Source organism: Gallus gallus, chromosome 6 (assembly GCF_016699485.2).
Source record: "Gallus gallus isolate bGalGal1 chromosome 6, bGalGal1.mat.broiler.GRCg7b, whole genome shotgun sequence".
Classification (NCBI taxonomy): Eukaryota; Metazoa; Chordata; class Aves; order Galliformes; family Phasianidae; genus Gallus; species Gallus gallus.
The window spans coordinates 30,176,760-30,193,903 of NC_052537.1; the positions used below are offsets into that span (position 1 = coordinate 30,176,760).

The following is a 17,144-nucleotide window of genomic DNA, read 5'->3' on the forward strand; positions in this document are numbered from 1 at the left end:
AAAGCTGTTCAAAACCCAGACTGTAATATATGATTTTCTTGATTCAGAATTTCAAAACACAACCTTTTAAACAGGAGTTCAATCATCAAATCCACAGGAGAAGTAGCTCTGGGTTTTCCTGATGAAAATCCAAATTACTCGGGTGCCAAATCTTCATATGCCTAAAACCGGTGTTGCTCCATTGACTTCAGTGGAGCTATGCTGATTTACACCAGCTGCATGGCTGGTCCATAAATATTTTCAGTTGATCTGGATTATTTTATATATTATATGAATTTTCTTTATGGATTACATGGCAAAACATTTGTTCTCAGCTTCTATTATGTCAAACTCTGCGAACTCGTTTTAATGTGGGGCAATTTGTGTGGTTCTACTGTTGCACAACTGAATACATTTGTGCTCGTAAAATGACTTCACTGCACATCCTCCCATCTCTGCTCTCACGGACATCCTGGCGGAAGAATTACTTTCACTCCATCCATCCATAGGAAGTAATACATTGGAGTGAAAGGGCGGAGATGCAGCAGCTGGGGGAAGCACAGCCCTGAGAGTCAAGCTGTTGGTCATGTTTATATTTCCACCATAATTTTATGCCAAGTGTAGTTGTTTGCATGCAGTTATGTTAGTAGGGTTTTAAAGTTAATCATGCATGTTATTATTCACCAGGGAGTTTATGCTGGACACTTCACTTAGCACTTTGACACAAAGGTAAATAAATTCCCCAGCAGTAGGATAATGAGATTTTATTAAATCTCCAGTCTTCCACTCTTGTAATGGCATTGATTGCAGGTCCCCTCTTCCAGGCAGCACTTTGTTTGCAATAGCTCTGTCTCCTAAGCGCAGTGCATGTGATTTAGGATGGTTGATGAATGCACTCAGACCATCCATCAGTGAGCCCTAGAGGTCCACACGCAGTGGTGCAGACACCTCTACAGAGCCCATGCAGGCACGGCAGCAGCAGGGCTAGGCATGAGGTGGCTGAAGATGCAGACAGGGACATACCCATCCAGTAGCCCAGCAAAAAGCATTCCATCTTTCCAGCTTGTTGCACAGTCCCATTTTTGGCTCAAGCAAGCACAACATATTTATATTCCATTTGTAGAGAGCGCATAAACAATTATTTCCTAATATATGTTCTAACAAATACAGAGTTATTATAGAGAACAACCGCTTGCTTAAAATTATCCTATTACTTTCTCCCGCTTTTCCTATGATTATATATAGCCTGTAATGCTGTAGAGTGTTTAACTTGTGTTGATCTTTTATTAATCCTCAACAAACTGTTTGTCAGTTAAATGTTAAAATACAGCACAAAAGGAAACATGACAAATGTTCACAAGAAAGAGACTCTCAGTCTGGCCCTGAAAACCCATACAACCATCCGACAACACCGTCCTGAATCCAAATTCAAGTAGTTACAGACTAAGATTGCAGGATATGGTCTGGTAAATTGGCAGAGCCTGAGAGCAGTTACCAGCACCTGCCCAGATGGTACCTATCTTTGCTTTTATAAGCCCTACTTTCATTTACAGTTTTCTAGAAGAGAAAGTTCAAAGCAGCTACAACTATTTAATATGTGTAGACTTTCCTTTATATGCTAGAGAAATTAATACTGAAGAAATTTCCTCCATCATCTTGGCTTGCAAGTGCTGTTTAAAAACCCAGCCGGACAATCAGCCCCATTTCCTCCATACCTGCAGGCTTCCTGGCATCGCAAACATGCAACAGCCCATGCAGCAGGAAGCACCACTGCCTGCATGGTGCAGAGGGAATCTGAGGCATGAGGAAGCTGAAAATGCTGAGGTCTGTTGTGCTTGCTGGGGATATAAGGGAAAAATTATTCTTAGAGAGAGAGTTAAGGCATTGGCAAAGGCTGCCCAGGGAAATGGGGGAGTCACCATCCCTGGAGGCATTCCAGAACTGTGGAGATGTGGCACTGAGGGATGTGTGCAGTGGGCATGGTGGGGGTGGGCTGGGGTTGGGCTTGGGGATCTCTGTGGGCTTTCCAGCCTTGATGATTCTATAATTCTATGATCCTAGGAGCCCTGGTGAGGCTGGTGCCCTGGGCGGGTCAGTTTGCTGAACTTTCCTCCCCCAGGCTGCAATATGTCCTGTAGCACAGACAGCGCAAAGGGGAGAATCTCAGCCTGCTCTTCTGCTGTGCATTAAAACAAAGGCAAAGCTCATGAGGGTTAAAGGCTGCGAAACTCAACATTAAACAGTCCAGCAAGCCCAGCAGAGGTTAAGACAAGGCTGTGACACCAGAGACACAATGGGACTCTCCTTCTGTGCTACATATGTACATGGGTATTGAGGACATGCATCTCTCCTCATCGAAAATCATGAATTTTTATGAAGTAAGCCCTGCTTTCCCATAATTCAGTAGGGTGCACTTTGCAGACCCTAAAGTGCTGTCACTACAGAACGTTTCATTGCTTGCACCTGCTAAAACATTTGAGGTATTTGAGAGGCAGTGAAACACATTTGCTTTTCATTTTATCTGACTTTGAAAATCTTTGAAGTGTTTAATAGTAGTCCAGAAAAGATTTCTGCCTCTTAATCATTTACTTGTAGGGCACATTCTCCACTGGTAGCCTGTCAGGCAGAAAACGAGTTTAGCCCAGTTTTATTAAGTGCCACATGCCGAGTCAGTGTTCATTAAAGGTGTTTTAAGGTTTGAATTATGTAATTTATGAGAAAAAGAAATACAAAATTCCATTGTTTTATTAATATGCAGCACAGGATATACTGCTAATAACATACTTTTTAAACAGAAGTTTTATTAAAAAAAAAATGCTTTTACGGGGGGCTACGGATAGGCTTTTAAAAATCTCTTTTTCCCTGTTCAATAAAATTCAAACGTTTTAATTCAATCAACATAGATTTGAAAAAAGGAACTATTCTTAACCTCTCCTTTCGGCCACTTTTCTTTATACACGCTGTAGACAAAGGGGGAAAAATAGGAGTTCTTTTTTTTCCTTCTTAATAGAAGTGACTATATATGGTATTAAAAGCAAGCCGATGCTGAAGCCTGCAGTCAGATGTTAATTCATAAACAAAACAACAACGACAAAAAAATGAAATAGCTATAGAAAAAGAATAAAGAAAGAAAAACTCTCCCTTATAACCCCAGGAAACACTGTTTTCCAGAATGATTTTAAATTGCTCCCCACAGCTTCACAGCTAACGGGATATTTTTAATTAGACGAGGGCTTAGCTAAATCTTTTGGTAGCCCACTAAACCATTTTTATAGTCTATTATTGTTTTAATATTGTAAATAGATTTTCTTAAGCATATGGGAAAGGTCCAGCCCATGAAATACAAGGAGTACATTTTTCTTCCCAGCCTCTCTGGCTCAGGTTACCCCAGCCCAGACCCATGGAGCTGGGACAGGTCTGACCCTGCATGGGTTCTGTCCCTTAAATGGAACCACATCCACCCAAGCTCTCTGTACCCCTCTCGGAAGCAGAACTCCCACCCACCCACCTCTAGGGGTGTTGCTTGAAAGCACTTGTGTGAGGCCTGAGGAACCAAGGCCAGTTGAGTTTAATATGAATTTTTATTGCTATGGGAAAGTCTTCATTATCCAAACTTATATCAAACTGGAATTCATTAACCCCTTCACGACAGACCACAGATGCCATTCTTTTACGGTGTCTGAGGGGGAGGGTTTGTTTTGCTCTGTTTCCCTCATTTCATTAGTTTGCTATATGATGATGGCAAGTCCTGGGAACAGAGAAAAGCTTAGATTTGGGCTGGACACACCATGTCCATGATGCTTTGCTTCTGGATAGTTTGGGTTGTGCAGAATGGAAAGTGATGGTATCCTCAATCAGTGCTGATGGAAAAGAAACACAGATATTGCAGATGGAATACAAGTGAATAACTTTGGAGTTCCATATGCCTAATCCTGCTCACATTTTGTTGTGATGATCACACAGAATCTGACCTTGGACATTTGTCTGCATGCACCATACAGAAAATCATATAGCTGGATTATTAATTGACAAGAGGACATGGCACGCGGCTCAAGAGAAGTAATGATGTTCTATGCAGAGGACACTGAGAGTTATGCGTTGCCAACAGGCAGAAAAATATGAAGTTTCTGGCACAAAATAATCAGTCATAACAAATTGTACACAGAATACAGATGTCTCAGAATAATGGTAGTAAAACATCTTGAATAGGAATAGCAATTATACTTGAACACAACCATTAATTTTTAAATTTAAGTTAAGAAGGGGGGACAACCCATAATTATATTAAAAGCTTGCTCATTTGATCCAGAGTAACATTTTTAATGAATTCTATATGGAGCCAAGAACTGTTAAAAAACCTTGCCCTGCAGAAAATGGACTTTTAAAAAACCTATTTACTCTGAATGAAAAGTTATTTTTACAGTGAGTCCTCACTTTATGGCAGACACATGCTTGTAAAAATTGCCAGTTTGTGTGGAAAGTGGGAGAAGAAAAAAACAAGGGGAAAAATTTGCACATGCTTTACCTTACAGCGTGCCAGCCATGTTTAAGATGGCTTCCCCAGCCCTGAGCTTGCTCAGGAATCACCGGCAGGAGCAGCACTGCTGTTTGCACCAAGCATGTATCTAACCAGAACATCAGGCTGCAGCTCTTGGGAAGCTTTGGAATCACAACAGGGCATCAGCCTTTAGTTCAGCTCTTAATTATGTCTTTGAGAAGACCTCTGATCTCTGGAGCAAATTTGTCTGGGTAGGAGGGCAGTATGATGAGATCACTGCCTGAGACCTGCTGAGGCCATGGAGGTGGAAGGTGGCGGGACAAAGTGTGCTGCTTCATCTTTTGAGACTTGCAGAACTTGCCACGTGCTGTGGCCATGCCCACACCTGCTGGAAAAGGATTCCTCCCTCAGGCACATGCATAAGGAGTGGAAGACTTATTGGCTGGGCATTGTGTCCCCAGAAGATAGAAGCATGCCTTACCTCTCTGAAGTGGAAGGGAGAGGTTGTTTTTAATTCAAGTGGAGGAACTAGCTGCTTCAGTTTTATTGCAGAATCATGCTAGTAATATATCCAGATTACTGAAGCTCAGAGTAAGGAAGTCAATTTATAATGACTTTGCCATTGTCCTGTTGCTAATGTGCCACATTTGATTCTCCTCAGCTGGATTTGAAAAATCTCTTTGAGGAAAGAGGAGATAGCACCCTTCCTTATGAAAAAGGCAAATTATACCCGGGGGCAACATCGCTGCACAACAGGAAAGGGCCAGCCTCCTCCCAGGAGACATGGCCCCAAATTAAATGCAAGTAATTTCCTGACTAACCTGTGATTTCTATCTGGTTGTGGCTTCTGGCATACAACTAAGTCTCCGGTTCTGCTGTTCTGTTCAGCAGGTCTCACATGTGCTTTCACTTTCATTTCCAAACTTTAATACAGAACAGCCCATCCACAACCTGCTGCTGAGGCAGTGGAGGCCAGGGAGGCTGGCTCTGGATTGGGCGGCCACAGGCAGGAGGAATGACTGGCTGCTAGGGGACAGGACCCACCAGAGGGGTCCCTCAGCCACAGTGGCAATGTTCTGGCAGAGGAGGTGCAGAGAAACATGCTCCTGCAACTGGCTCCTCTGTATCCCATAAGCCAACCAAGTGGGTTTTGGAACTGGCTGTGGTGTTCACTTATCACTAGTCCTAAACTCATGGGACAATCATATGTGTTGGACTAGAAAAATCCAATCAGTAGTTTTTACCTCTACAGTTGCCAGGTCTCCATCTAGAAAATCACTGATATTAGGTCAAAGTGATTTTGTTATGGCCCCAATAAAGGATTCAGGGACAGATGGGAAGAGCCATCATGTGGTTGGCCAGGCATCAGCCCAGGGGGAGAAACCCTAGGAAGGGGGCAAGTGGGACAAGCAGAACTCCATGGGATGTAGAATGGGAGAGGAAAGCCTTACAGAAAACACAAATTACATTCACATTTTCTGTGGTTTCTTCAAGGAGAAAGCCATTTCTTGAAGTAAGGAACAGGATACTCAACAGTCCCCAAGCACCAGTGGACAAGTGGTGAGAGATTTGCTTTGCTAAATGTACTTTATTGTGATTGATCTCAAATACCACCCTTCCTCTTGAACTTCTACAACATTTCGGGGATATTTTCTATGGACTATGTAGCACTTCTGTACAGGCAAGTAGCTGTTGAGTAGATCACCTGCATATGGGCCACAGACAACCCTGAAATAATGTGCATAGAATTAGGGTGAGTCAAATGGCTGACCCTCTTTAAAGTAATCAGTGAGTGGTTGAAAAGTTCACACTAATAAATGCACAGACATGCCAGAATTATCTCTGTAAACAATCAAAATTTTAAACTAATGTGCTTGTATGTAGCAAAACAAAACAAAAGCTCCCTTACTGCTCCTTGAAATCAGTAAAGATGGTAAGTTATTGTGTGTTGAATTATTTTTTCTTAATGAACTAAGACTTTAAAGAACTCTACACTCAAAAAGCACCAGAGTGGTTCTAATGCCTTACACAGGTCCATACAGAGAAAGGGAACATCAGTCTTCTTTCATTTAAGTCCGAGGGTAAAATCAATTTTTTATGTTGATATTACAGTTTTGTTTGGTACCATTATTTTGACCTTGCTCATTTTTTTTTTAACCTAAGTAGTTAATCTCTAGTGTGTCTTCAGCCATATCATCAAAAATCTTCCTTCCACTTGTGTGAGCAATTTCATACTGGTCACAACGTAAAGAAGAGGCTGTGGCATAAAGAAACTGTACCATTTTTATTATGTTGATATAATCAAAGTAATAAAACCTGTGCATGTAAATGATAAGAGATGTTAGTGCCACGTTGCTGGGAAATTGGCACAGGAACAACAGTGAATGAAATGCATCTGGGAATAAGAAGCTAATTCATATAGTAAATAATAGGTTGCACAAATTTAATCAGTTGGAGAACCATTACATGTGTAAGTGGATACCCTGTGGGGGTAAAAACTTAGATTTGGTGCACTGGACTCGATGATCAGTCCACGCGGGATTTTGCTGTGTAAACATCCATTTATTTCAATTCAAGGGAGTTTTCAGGTTGAGGAATTTATTTTAATTTCAGAAATAATCGACATGTATGAAAAAGCACAGCTGTAGATTTTGGTTTTGTTGTACTGCTCTTCAAAGATCAGAAGGTTTCTTTCTAAACACCTCTACCTAAAACCTAAATGAAACCACAGCCCATGTAGAAACAGAGGTGATCTTACCAATTTCATCCCCATTTGTTACTTAAACCATGTGAGAAATGCTCAGTTCTGGCAAGGTGTCTCTGTAAAATTAAAAATAGATACCAGCCTGTTAGAAAAGTTCAGAAACATGTAAGCTCCCCGGGGCAGTGCTTGTTGCTTGTGAGAAAACCAAACAATAAGTCATGTTTTCCTAGGAAAACCTTGCAAAGGGTCACAAAGAGCATTTTTCCTATTAATTTCTGTGGGTTATGTGCCCAGGTTTTTCACTGATTGATAACGGTTTTGCTACGAAACTTCTTAGAGTATGTTACAAGGCATGTGTCTTGGTAGAAAATCGAAAAGTGATATGTAGGTATGTAGATAGAGCAAAATATTTTTCCTAGCCTTTTCTGATTCTTGTATTAAACCTTGGCTTGGCTGAACTTTTTTTTCCTTTTGTGAAATGTCCCTGTTTACAGCAGGAATATTATAAGTTTCATTTTTTTTTTCCCCCGAATATTGCTTCTGAGGAAATACCAAAGCATTGTTTTTACAAGATACCCTGAACTGTCAGTTTCCTCGAAACACAATGTATTTAATACAAAGCCATTAAGCCTTGTAAAACTGTCAAAAATGTAAATGACACTTGTAATAAAACCTTGTCGTGTGACCGGCTCTAGCTAATCAGGGTTGATGATATCACTGCAGCTGATCATGGCTGGTGCTATGTACATTTCGACAGCTTTATGACCTGCATGGATTTGTGTTATTAAAATTGTACAGTTTTGTAAGGAATTTGGGATTTAATAAAGCAGCAGAGAAACTACAAAAGGGACAACGTATCCCACTAAAAGCGAGCCAGGCTTTAAGAAAATAATATCAACATATATAGTACATGAGTGTGTGTGTGCATGTGTGTGTGGATGTGAATAGGAAAACCAGGAGAGGTTCTCCTCTCGTAGCTCTCTCAGGGTAAGGGCTGCTCGTATAAACCACTTTTATGTATTTATAGCCCAGCAAATACCTTGCATCTGTGAGGCCATAAAACAAATTACAATGTATCCAATTGCTTCAAGGTGGCGAATTGTGCTTAAACTTAATGACTTGTACAGATTATAGGAGAAAGAGCATTACCTGTTTAATGTCCTTTTTAATAAGTAATTCCTGAACAAGTATAGTAAATGGGAGGTTGGGTCTTTGTTTCGGTTTGTTCCTTTTTCTCTTTCCCCCCTGAGATCCCAGCAGAGCAGGCCTTTGTCCCTGCAGTCGCCGGGTAATGCGCTGTTCTATTTATTTTGCAATACTTTGAACTGCTCCCCAGAGCACAAACATGTCAGATGAGGAGAGACGAGGACACATATTCTCCCAATAATCTATAAATTCAACCTAATGGGGCAGATATCAGAAAAATGTGTTGGATTGAAGGCGCATAAATCACACCTGGTTTCCTGGCATAAGCTGGCACTGCGTGCCTTATATTTCAGCCAAATTATTCCATTTGTTTCTGAAGATATTTTAATCCCTCGTGACCTCAAACTTCCCGTGAACCAGGCCCTGAACAAACGGCCGCCCACTGTCTTTGCAGTAAATCTGTTGTCTCCCTTCTAGGCCCGCAACCCGGGATCATAGATCACCCCTGCACCGCATCTTGCTTCAATTTACTCAATTAACTCGAGTAAAGCACTTGTAAGTTTGCAGATGTTGCTTTATTATCAAGGCCTAAAACGTACAAGAGAGTTCAGGAGCCCGAGGTTACGGGGAGGTTGTGCTGAGGGGGTGGGCAGCGATGGTGCAGGCCTCCCTCTGTCTCCTCGGGACGGTGGGCTCAGGACGTGGCTCCCCGGCACAGTTATTTGAACCATAAGATTGCCTCATGGATGGGGGACCGTCTGATGTTATCTCGCAGAAAGATAGGATATGAGAAATAGGTATTTCACCTCAAGATGAGATAACGCTGTGATTAACAGATGTTTAATTGGGCCATTCGTCAAGTGAAGAACCTGCCTAAAAGTCAGCGAGGCTGAGTAAATTATTTCCAACCCTGCAGGTGTTGGACTGGCAGCATTATTACTCTTCCAGAAATGGGCTTTAGAAGATTTTTATATGAAAAGATAATTTATTTCTATGAGGTATTGTATTGTGCTTTTTATTTATGTAATAAGCTTTAAGGTTTGGGGCTGGGCCTCCTTCATCTTCATACTGGAATGAACTGGGGAGGGGCAGGAGGAGGAAGAGTCCCTCTGTGGTACCATCCAGCAAAAGTCATGCGTCATGATATTTGAAAACTTCCCAGCAGTCTATAGCTGTTATGATAATGGACAATTATGTGGGGTAATTTTTGCAAAAAAACAAACAAACAAAAAAAACTGGATTAGTCAATAAACTCAAAAAATCACTGGTGTTGTAGGAGTCCAGTGGTGCAAAGCCCTGGCCAGAGCTGCTGGACATGAGGTACTGGCACTCCGGTGCTCCAGGTCCTGCTGAAGTCATGGATCCTTGAACTTCCTAAAACTTTACAGTGTGCAGCTTTGAGGTTATGATTCAGATCCTTACATGATTATACATGGATTTTTATTTTCAGTTCATGTGGTTTCCCTTCTTCCTTGCTTCTACTTTGATTCTCAGTTTCAAATTAGTCCTAAGTCTCAAACAAAAATGTTCTGGAAAAGATTCCAGGTTAAAACCACATTGAAAAGAGTAAGTTAGCACTGGGACTGCTGCAGAATTATAGGTCTGTCAGACTTTGTTATGGTCAAGGTGCACGTTCACGGAAAAGACCTGCAGGCTCTGAGAACCTTTCAACAAATATTCATCCTGATCTTTAGCAGAGATGAGTTGTCAGAGGTCCATTTATTCTATGAAAAGTATATCTGTTTGTATTAACCAGCAATTTGACCCAGGATTTGAATCTCAATGTATTACAGAATCAGATCTCAAGTGAGTTCCATGTTGCAGATCTCACAGCAAGTTTAATTCAGGTGTGATTTTAATTTCAAACAATCACCATCTAGCCTGCATTAATTATCCTCTTCACTGCCAAACTTATTTAAGATGCTCTAGGGATGGTTACAAAATATATACCTTTAATTTCTGTGGATTGTTTTCTTGCAGCTGCAGATTTTTCCTGTTGGCCCACAGTAGTTATGACAGAGGTGAAATCTTTGGATCTGTTGTGATGCCCATTTCTGCAGAGCTCAGGGAGAGTAAGGAAAATCCAGAGCAGCCTTTCCATCTTCTTCACTAATGTCCATGAAACAGTGACAAGCTGAAATAGCCTTTCTCTTGGGGGAATTCCTTCTACAAGACGTGGTTAAAATTACTGAAGGCTCTCTTGCATATATGCAAGGATGTCTTAAGCTTATGTTACATCTAAAGTGAGGAGCAGATGGCACTTCTTGTGTGCAGCAAATGGCTCCTAGGAATCACAGAATCAATGAAACAACAGCAGGAGCAGCAACACCAACACAAGCAGCTATCAGGCCTTGTCTGTTGTCTAGCTCTATGATCACAAGGCAGTTGATTGCATATTTCATGTTAAGGCTTTTTTGTCATCTTTGTGATACTTACAAGTATCTGAGATAAGACCAGATCTCTGGAATAGCAAGAAAAGAAAAATAGAGCAATATTCTTGGATATCTTTTTTTTCCCTTTATGGCATTCAGCCTATGAACAAGATGCTGATAGTTTAACTTTTCTTTTTCTTTTTTTTTTTTTTTTTAAGCTTTTGCAGAAATCTTTATCAGACCTTACTGGTCTTAAAGGGTTTTGGCATATGAAGTCTTCTCTAATAGTGACAGTAATTGAACAGACTGGAATGAGTTAAATGAGGTCCAACTCTATCAGTTTCTCCTGCATCATCTAAACTGAAGCTTGGGTTTGATAACAAGCCAACTTTTTAGTCCTCTGTTTTCAGTATCTGTAATGCTTTAAACTGAGAAGCCAAACTAAACCTCAGGGGGAGTCACATGGCTCACAAATGTGGATGCGAATGGATTCACATATACTTTTTGTACAATATTTTGTGTGTGAAAGTCTCTCAAACTCTTCTTGGCTTTTAACTTTCTTAAGAGAGTCTTTAATTACTCTTTGAATATGCCATTACATTTTTTTTTTTTTTAAACTCACAGCATTTTTTTTAAATAGCGGTCTGTTTTGTTTCTATATATAATGGAAGTTAATAAAATATGTGCCAGAAGCTAAAAATATGATGAGCTACAAGGCATACTCCAGACTGTAAGGAAAGAGAAGAAAGAGCTGGCCTTTAATTCCACAGCCTATCAGTGTTTCTCATTGGAATTACTTTTGGTCTCTTTCCCCGATATGTCTGGCCTGAGTCTAAATAATTCTCCTCCTTTCTAACTTTGTAGCTCACCAATTTGTGCTCATTTAAACTCCGTCCACTGTGCCAAAAAAACAGCTATTTTCTAAGCCCAAAGTCTAATTCTGAGCTAGAAGTTCCCCAAGTCTTTTTCTTAAACAGTATATTCAGCATATCTACTTTGGATCACATCTGTTGAATAATGACAGCTGAAGAAGGGATCTCAGAAATTTGTTACGCTAAACCACTAGCAATAATTTACCACCACTTCTGGCTAACTGGGGAGGTCCTAGTTGCCTGAAGGTTAGTGAATGGGAACCCAGCCTACAAAAAGGGTAAGAAGGAGGATCCAGGGAATTACAGGCCCATCAGTCCGACCTCAGTACCAGGTTAAGTTATGGAGCAGGTCTTCCTAAGTGTCTCATTGTACATGGCACTGGTAATACCATACCATAAATACTGTGTTCAGTTTTGGGCCCCTCACTAGAAGAACGACGTTGAGTTGCTTGAGCGTGTGCAGAGAAGAGTAATGAAGCTGGTGAAAGGACTACAAAACAAGATATGAGGAGTGGAATGGGTTCATTTAGTCCGGAGAAGAGGAGGCTGAGGGGACACTCCATTGCTTTCTACAACTTCCTGAAAGGAGCTTGCAGTGAGAATGGGCCAGTCTCTTTCATCAGGTGACGAGAGGTAAAACACAAAAAAGGGATTGCAAGTTTCATTGAAGAAGGTATAGATAGGATATTAAGAACAGTCTATTCATGGAAAAGGATGTTAGGCATTGAAACAGATTTCCCGAGGAAGTGGTGGACTGCCTACCCCTGGAGATATTTAAAAGATGTAGATATGGCACTAAGGGACATAGTTTAGTGATGAGATGTAGTAGGTCAGGTGGATGGTTGTACTTCATGGTCTTGAAGGTCTTTCCTTATTTAGATGATTCTATGATTCTCTATTACAGATCCATACATTTATTCTGTTCTGCTGCTACAGCAGAAAGAGCAGCAAGTTATCTGCTCTTGCATCTTCAAGTGACAGCTAGATCCCAGATTCGTTCCTTCTAGATTTAGGTCTAAACTCAAGCACCTACCAGGAAACAGGTAGCCTGGTACCTGTAGACAGTGCACAAAGGTAGAAATCTTACCTGAGTTGTCTTCCTGGCTCTGATTCAAAGAGGGAGCTTGGAATTGGTGCTGGAGCCTGCTTTATGAACAGTGGCTGTTTGGTGTAAGAAATTAATTTGTCCTTCAATCAATCCCTTGAACTAAACATCAGAGAAACAACTGAAGTTCCAGTTGTTTGACTTTTACTCACTTTTTCATGTCATTGTTTCTGGACAAGTGGTATAACTGGATCATGGGATCTGTGCTGAATGTTTTGTCTGATCATTGCCTGGAGATGGTTAACACACTCTCAGGAGCACAAGAGTTGCTTGCAGCAGCTATCATGGACACAAGTGTATTTCGTGACAAGTGTTGGCTCTATATCTCTTTGCTAAACTCAGCTAAATATATACCAAATAATCGGGCTAATTTTTTTTTGCTTTTGGCAGGGACATGCTGTGAGCAAGTGACATGCTAGGAACAGCCACTGGGTCCTTGCAGAAATCTGTGCATGGCACTAATGGTTCTTCATATAGAAATGAATTAGATGTCTGTGCTGTCACCTAGCAGATGGCAAATAAGAAACTATCTTCACTCTGCTCTTTTCTATCAATACTCAGCTGTCAGCTATTGATAAGCTGCTATCAAAACCTAATTTAGTTAAAAACTCATTTGGAAGTAACTATCTCAGTTCCAGCCACTGCTGCTTTAGACAGTTTACAATCAGGAGACAGCCACTGACTTCAAAAGACATCATCAGCTCTCAGCTTGTAAAACACAGAACTCTCATCTTAGAGTTGTAGAATCACGGAATATCCCACAAGAGACCCACAGGGATCATCAAGTCCAACTTCTGGCTCCACACACAACCACCTAAAAAAATCAAACCATATGTCTGAAAGCGTGTCTTGAACTCCAGGAGGTGCTGTGCCCACCACCCTCTGGCACAGAGCCTTTCCCTAACCCCCACCTGACCCTCCCCTGACACAGCCCTGTGGCATTCCCTCAGACCCTATTACTGTCTCCAGAGATCAGAGCTCAGTGCTGACCCTCTGCTTCCTATGAGGAGCTGTGGGCTGCCATGAGGCCTCCCCTCAGCTCCTCTGCTCAGGGAGGAACAAACCCATGGACCTCAGCCATGCCCAGCCCTTCCTGTGACAGCAGTGCTGCTGGTGCCTGGAAACATTTTCTTCTGATTAGACCATCTAGTGTTGTTGTACTCCTGTTCTTGCCAGCATGCTTTCTTCACTTTGTCCCATATGTTTGGGACAACGTTTCTTTCCCCTTACAAATCATTCCTCAGTGAACTATCTACTGGCATCTCTACCCCACATCTTTTTGTATGCATCTGAACAATCAACAAAGTACAGTTGCAATGAGATAAGAAAGGAACAGGGAAGGAATGCTCACCTGTGTCCAAAGATTTAGGCTCACAATGAAAAGCCCCACAAAGAAGGGATGTCCAGAAAGAAATTCTTTCCTGGTGTTAGTCAGCCCTTAAATGGGGTCTAGGAGGTCACACAGGTGAATTGCCTTCACCTGTGCTCCCACAGCTGACCCAGTCCTTGCCTCAGGTGAGATCAATCAGTGGTTCAGGCCGTGACTCAACAGTTTCCATACAGCATCTCAGTCATAAATATATGAAATCAGTGTACCTTAAAGAGAAGTGCAAGCAGGTCAAACTTCATTTTTCTAATGAAAAGTCTTAACGATGTTGCTTTAGACTCAGCTGCAGTTCAGCTTCTCTCTTTCTTCCTTCTAAATATAAAATTTTTTTGGTATCTTAAAAGCACATTCCAGGAACTTCCATCTGGTCTTGTTGTGAACCACAAGCCTACTGTGTCTCTTCTGTAAATACTGGCTTGGCTTTGTGCAAATTTATGTGGAAAATGATCAGAAGGAAAGCTTGCATTGATTTCACTGGAAGAAGTTGAAATCTTTTTTTTAGTTTGTTGTTGGTGTGAAAATCTGTATGCAAATATTTTGTCAAAACAAAAATTAAAAAGTTTGGAAAACATGAGTGGATCGAAATGGCAATTAAAATCATGATTTTTTTTTTTTTTTCCAAAGGAATTGAGAGTTTGATTCCAGCTCCCATGCTTTACATCACTTCTTTTCTTTTTTTTAAAGAAATTATCTGAGGATCATCAACCAAGGGTGGCTTTAACCTGGGGAATGGCTGTGTTCTTTTCGAACTCAGAACCTACCTCCCCATTGAAAGGAACTGTTGAACAAAACAACAGAAATTCGCAAAATTTTTCTGGTATTTAATCTGTACTTTTTCTCCAGAGGAGTAAGGAGGAGGTTTGTGCAAAATAACAAGAGCAATGTAAATGCTATGCGGTGCTCCTGGGAAGTTGGACTGCGCTTGAATACTCAGCAATTTTGAAATAAATAATGATCTTTTTCTCTATCTGCACTATCAATAACACAGTGCCCATCAGACACACAGGTCGGGACTGCCTTGCTTAAAGACATTCTGGGTGCTGGCTTTTTTCACCATCCGCAGTTATGAGACCCTGTCTGTTACACTGAGGGCTGTTTTGTTGGCAGCCCCTTTTTTTTTTTTTTTTTTTTTTTAGTTTCTTTTACACAAAAAAAATTTGAATAATATGCAGCAAATTGAATGACAGATACAATTTTGAAGGCTACAAACCTAAAACCTTTAAGCAGTGATTTAAAAGCTAATTATTATGGATATAACCATTCAACATTCGTTTCTTAATACTGTTCCCTCAAGAAATAGTGATTTAGTCAACCAATTATTTTATCTCTTTTAGGGATACTTCCTTAATTGCAAAACAATCTAAAAATATAATCAGCATGCTAAATACATGTGGTATCTTGTTTAGAATGCCATGTTGGAGGAAGAATGCAATTAAACTGTCAAAATGTAATTGTTTCTCATATTTAATTTAAAGAGGCTGATTCACATTTGCTTTTCATGTTTAGGAGTTAAAAAACAAAGCAAGCTACTAGTACAACTACTAGTTTTTAATAAAGACAACATAAGCTTGGAGCACTGACGAAAGCTGCCTCAGTCATGAAATACTGCTATCAAAAGATAGGAAAACGTTTGTATTTTTTCACTCTTCTCCTAATCACAGTTCAAGATTCAGTGCTGCAGCATGTAAAATGATCTTTGTAATTTCAGGCACAGCTCTAACATGACATGATTTGTAAAACACAAAGCTCTCCATCTACCCACTGCTTTCAGAGCCTATGCTCAGAGATGTCTCACCTTGTGGCTATGTCTTCCAAGCTACTGGAGGAAGAAGGATTGGAAGGGGATCCTGAGCTGGCATTTGACCAACTCATCTTTCGTCCCCATCACTTCTGCTCTGGAGGAAGGGACATGTACAGACAAAGACCTGCAGTAGTTTTACCCATCTGTATCTGTGTCGAAAACCAGCTGCCCGGTGAAAACTAGTCCAGATTTACCTTTATCTATTCCAAACGGAGTGACAATGTAAGCAGAGGAGCAGTGCAGTTCTGGGACTGTTATTTCATAGTATACAACCAGGGTTGCTATTTCATAGGATGTAACCGTGAGTGCACTGGATGGAAATTAAGACCCATTTAGCCAAGTGCATGATCCTCAAAGGCAACTTTGAGCATTCTCCTAGTTTTGTAAATACATACAAATACGTTCACCATGGTGCCAGAAAAAAGCTAGCTTTTGATTCCAAGTCAGAAAGAAAAGGATTTTCTCCTTTTATTTTATGTCATACGAGTTCAGTAATTTGGACACTTTTTTTGGTAGGAAAAAATGTATTAAAAGTTATATGATAACCAGCTAAGGTAAATCTTTGAGATTAATTAATTCAAGTTTCTTGGGCCCGCGTAAGCTTGCCAAGAACTTTTCAATCCTACTTGGCTCTTCAGCAAAGATCAGCAGCCTTTCAGTAGCACTGCTATTTAACCTGAGACCTTAGATGGGGTAGGAGTCTTTTAGGATGTACAGAACACTGTGATGAATTTCATTTTGTGATAATAAATAAACTCAATATCACATATTATTCCAGCAAACACACCTGAACACCTTACAGGCTTCTGTCCTCAGTGGGCTGAATTTTCTGAACAGTCCAGGTGCAATTTGAAGCCTCTATAGGTAGTGCCACCTTAAGTGGTACATGTGCTGGTAACCAGGCATACAAATGCAAAGACAAAAAATAGACACAGCCTGTACAGATAATTGCAGAAGTGAATTTCTGCTTTGCTTTAGATATTGTCACCCAACGGTATATTAGGGGATTTTATTGCCATTAGAATGGCCCCATTTAACTATGCTTTGATGAATATATGTATTACTGGTTAGATTTTTGTATTGTTGTTTGGTTGATTGGGTTTTTTTGCATTTGTATTTTCTTGTGCGCTATTCGTATGCTATATATAATTACTGCTGTACAAATGGAGCAGATTTGCTTTTACTTTGTTTTGTCACTTCTGTAACTAGGACAATAAATAGCACCAGTAGATTGTTATTCCATCAATGGCACATTGGCTTAGCAGGTGGGCTTCCCACCT

General features: G+C 40.6%; 1 long non-coding RNA gene across 2 annotated transcripts in view; it reads left to right on the plus strand.

Annotated features, from left to right (window-relative positions):
* The first annotated feature begins 1,690 nt into the window (after positions 1-1,690).
* Positions 1,691-17,144, plus strand: part of LOC121111173 — a 34,113-nt gene continuing 18,659 nt past the window's right edge. For both annotated transcript variants that reach the window (XR_005860895.2, XR_005860894.2), the window contains exons 1-2: positions 1,691-1,803; positions 5,972-6,037. This is a non-coding gene — a long non-coding RNA (uncharacterized LOC121111173). The remainder of the gene's footprint in view (positions 1,804-5,971; positions 6,038-17,144) is intronic.